General features: G+C 50.2%; 1 pseudogene; it reads right to left on the bottom strand.

Annotated features, from left to right (window-relative positions):
- Positions 1–1,517: 1,517 nt before the first annotated feature.
- LOC126515999 (claudin-13-like) lies at positions 1,518–2,356 on the bottom strand (annotated as a pseudogene).
- Between the last annotated feature and the right edge of the window lie 2,136 nt (positions 2,357–4,492).

Below are 4,492 nucleotides of genomic sequence, written 5' to 3'. Positions count from 1 at the left end.
GTTAGCCACATGGCTCAGTATCTTTTTTAGAGGGGCAGGTCACATCCTGCTTCTTCAGTGATCTGGGCAGGACTGTGGAGAGAGCTTCCTGCTTCCCAGAATTCTCCTGTTTTCATTGCCCCACCTCTACTTCCCGTCTGGTTATCCCTGCCTAAACTTCCTGCCTGGCTATTGACCAATCAGTTTTTATTTAAAACATGATTGACAGAATACAGACAATTCTCCCACACCACACTCAGGTGAGAGTTAATCTTGTCAACTCAATCACCATGGAAACAAAACTCGGAGCCTGCCCATGAAAGAGTTCTCTAGAGTTGACTGTTGTGAGAAGACCATCCCCAACTGTGGGAGCACCATTTCATGCTTTGAGACCTCAGACTGAATAAAAAGGAGAAAGTGAGCTGAGCACCAGCATCCATCTCTCTCTGCTTCCTGACTGTGGACGCCACGTGAGCAGCTGCTTCACGCTCCTGCCGTCATGCCCTCCTGCCATCATGGACTGTGTGCTCTCGAGGTGTGAGCCAAGGTAAACCTTTTCCTCCTCTATCAGTCATTTTGTCACAGCAATGAGAAGAATGGAGGCCAAGCGACAGGAGAATACCCACCCCACCCTTCCACACGCACCACACACGGTCCTCCTTCTCCTCACCACACAGCTCAGAACCCTGAAGACAGGGTGCTGCTCAGCTCTGCCCGGGCCAGCCCTTAAGCCAGGAGTGTCATGAGAAGCAGCTTGCACTGGGCCCAAAGCCCATCTGAGGGACTAGGTTGCAAAAAGGGTTGGCCACGTGAGCATGAGGACCTGTGTTCAGAACCCAGCACCCATGTGAAGGAAAGCATGTAGAGGCACACACATGTAATCCCAGCACAGGGGGAACACTGACAAGAGGATCCCTGGAGTCTGAAGGAGGGCCATCGAGTCTGGAAGATTCCTTGAGTTCACAGTCCAGTGAGTACTTTCTCAAAGAACAGGCAGAAAACTGATTGACAAAGACATCTGACATTCCCATCCGTCCTCCACACATGTGGGCAAACATACATGTAATATATATATATATGATGTTTGGAGCCAGGCTGGAGTCTCCCATGGGCCGACATGTATGGTACCCTAGTGATTGCCAGCCGGAACAGGTGGTTATCAATACCCAAGCTTATCTTCTGCAAACAAGTGGCAGAGGTGCCAAGGCCACAGGCTATCAGTAACTTCAGAGTTGAACCTGGTGCCAAGACCATTAGGAAGGTGTCACAGTGGGCCAGGCTGGCACCAGGCTGGCTCAGGCTCTTCTCGTCCATCCCCCCAAAACAACCAGCAAGTCCTAGCATTACCATCCTGGCTGCTGCTGTTTCCCTTTTGGTCTATTTCCAATAAGCCCAAACTGAGAGAGCAACCTCAGACCAAAGAACCAACTCCATCCAAGTCCAACTTGGGGAAACAATGACTTTATTGGGGTCACTTATAAGTTCATAGGGGATCAAGCAGCTTCATCACCAAGAAGCCTGCTCAGCATGGTGACATCTCATCCAGCCGTGTCCCTGGAGTCCCCAGATAGCTTGTGGGCAGTTCCGTGGAAGTATCTTTTCTGCCCCCAGCAACAGTCCAGAGTCTAGAAATTAGGGAGTGGCGTCTTGAGTCTTAGAAGCTTCCTGGACATCCTGCTCACTCTGAGAATCAAACGCCTGCAGAGCAGGGCCATGAGATGGCCTGAGGCTGGTCTGAAAAGAAACAGCTCAAACGGTAGGGAGAGACTTACCGGATGTGTTGCTGTTGGCTCCCGACCATCTGCCCACAGAGTCCACAGTGAAAAAGAGGCAGACCCTGCATTGTGGGCAGCTGAAGTGCAGCACAGTGCTCTGAGCAACAGCGGCAGCGAACTGGTCAGGCAGAGTGAGGCACCCATTTCTGTGTTCTTTATGGAGCTCAACAGTGGGTTGGAGAAGCCATGGCTGATGTTGTGTGCCACCCAGGACAGAGACATCAGCACCAGAAAGCCAATACCGAGGAATATCACACTGGCTGTCCTCATGATCTCAGCTTCAATATTCCAGGAATTCACAGACGTGATACATTAATTCCCGACCATGCACAGCAGCAGACCTAGCCAGGTTCCATGAAGACTCCAGACACTCATAGGTCTCTAGCTACGATTGGCCAGGTGTTGTACAACGTGCACTGTATCCCGCTGCTTTTCAGAGCCAGGCACATGTGCTTCAGACCCTCCCAAATTCTGGCACCTGGGTTCATCTCATCTTCCGGAAACATCACCCTCCAAATGGGCAGGATATGGCTCACAATGGCACACGGCCAGCTCAGTGTAGCCATCGAGAAGCTGATGGCATCTTCCTCCATGTGGACCATGGTTCAGTGTTTTCTGGGGAAAGGACCAGGAAGAGAGTGGTGGTTCAGCTCTAGAGATGCAGGATTCCATGAACCGAGGATGGACTTCTAAAGCATCTAAAGCAAGCCTCTCCCTGTGAGGCGGAGTGGCAGAGGGCAAGTAAGATGCCACTGCCACCAACTGTCTTGGTAGAGTCAGATGTCCCACTCTAGCAAGTGTGACCACAGCAGTTGACACGGGGATCTATCTGGTGAAACAGATTGAGCTTCCGTGAGGTTCTGACAGAGGCTGGGGTAGAGAGAAGCGCTCCAGTCCTTGGCTCCTGCCCTGACCAGAGCCCTGTATTTCTTTTGCTTTCTCTTTTTTTTAATGTATGTGTTCTTGTGTGCATGAATGCATGTGTGTGCACCTGAGCATGTTTGTAAATGTGTGTGCATGTTCCTGTGTGCGTGCATATATGTGTGTGTACCCGAGCATGATTGTAAATGTGTGTGCATGTTTCCATGTATGTGTATGTGTGTGTGTGTGTGTGTGTACCTGAGTATGTTTGTTAATGTGTGTGCATGTTTCTATGTGTGTGCACCTGCATGTTGGGGACCTCATTGGCCTGGGGCTCACCCATTAGGCGACTCACTGGCTGGCTGGTACCTTAGAAGTGCCTCACGTCTCCACCTCACTGCATTGGGGTTGCCAGCAAACACTATCACACCCAACATTTTTATATGAGTTCTGAGAACTTGACTCAGGTCCTCCAGGCTAAACCCTCAACCCTGGATCTATGGAATTCTGAGCCCAGACCCGGCAAAGTCACCTTAAAGCCTCAATCATGAGCAAGAGTTTTCATCTAAATATTAAGAAACGCCCTTTTCTCTCCACATGGGTACACACAGTCATGCACAACGTTATATATGCATATCCATATTAGTAATAAAATTAAATGAAAACATAATTTGTGGAAAGAAAGGGCCTCCCTGCCCTTGTTTAATGGTCTGAGCAGAGTGCCAGGCAGTGTCTTGGCAGAGTCTGGCACCAGCTTCCTTTCTTGACCCACCCCCAGGCATGGCTGGTCATGGTACCCCTCTCAGGCCAAGGGAATGAACCTGATGGTTCACACAGAGGTTCCCAGATAGGGCAAGATTCACCCTGCAGGGTTTTCTGTCCTTCTTAACCCTCCCACGCCTTTTAGGAAAGGAGATGTGGAGTGCAACCTTGAACTCATGATCCTCCTGCCTCCACCTCCCTGTGTTGGAAACACACGTGTGCACCACCAGGCCCAGGACTTTCCCCTTTTGGTTTCATCTTGTTTTTCAAGAGACGTTTCTCTGTATAACCCTGGGTGTCCTGGAACTCGCTCTGTAGACCAGGCTGGCCTCGAACTCACAGAGATCCACCTGCCTCTGTCTCCTGAGTGCTGGGATTAAAGGTGTGCGCTATGACTGCCTGGCACTTTCCCCCTTTTAACTGGAGAAGTGTTTCAACCACAAGGTGTTGGCAGATTGAGCACTAAGGCTTGGGAGCTGGAGGGGACAGAGAGGAATGGTCATATGTCTGGGTCCCTGATGGTATCACTGAGCCCCAGACCGCATTGACCAGTCTCAGTGTCCCACACTGGACCTGCACATTGTCCCTCCTTTAAGGCTGGCCATGCACCATTCTGTTATGTGCAGCAACACCCAGTGGTGTCCCCCACATACACATGTCACATGTTTAGAGCACGATGGACTAGGATGTGGAGCTTGGATCCTGACCTCTGAAATGTAGGTCTCCCACAGCCTGCAACATGTCCCACACCGGATATGTACCAGGGAAAAATACTGAAAGGCTAAGGTCTCCTCAGAGAAAGTGACCTCCCTCCTAGAGGAATAAAACCATGGGCACAATGCCACACACACACACCTGTGCACAAACATGTCTGTGTGCATGCATACATGCATACAATGTGCACAAACATGTACGTGTGCATGCATACTCTAACACATACACACACATGCAAGCATGGGGCAGGGAGCTCAGTCAATAATGTATTTGTCCTATGAGCATGAGGACCTGAATTTGATCTACAGAACCCACATAAAAATGTCAGACATGGGGCTGGAGAGAGAGGGTTCAGCAGGTAAGAGCACTGGCTGCTCTTATAGATGACTCACTTCCAATTC

This window comes from Alexandromys fortis, unplaced genomic scaffold (assembly GCF_014885135.2).
Source record: "Alexandromys fortis isolate MF-2015 unplaced genomic scaffold, M_Fortis_MF-2015_v1.1 scaffold_151, whole genome shotgun sequence".
Lineage (NCBI taxonomy): Eukaryota > Metazoa > Chordata > Mammalia > Rodentia > Cricetidae > Alexandromys > Alexandromys fortis.
The sequence above is the reverse complement of the archived record's forward strand: the minus strand, read 5'-3'. Positions and strand labels throughout refer to the sequence as shown.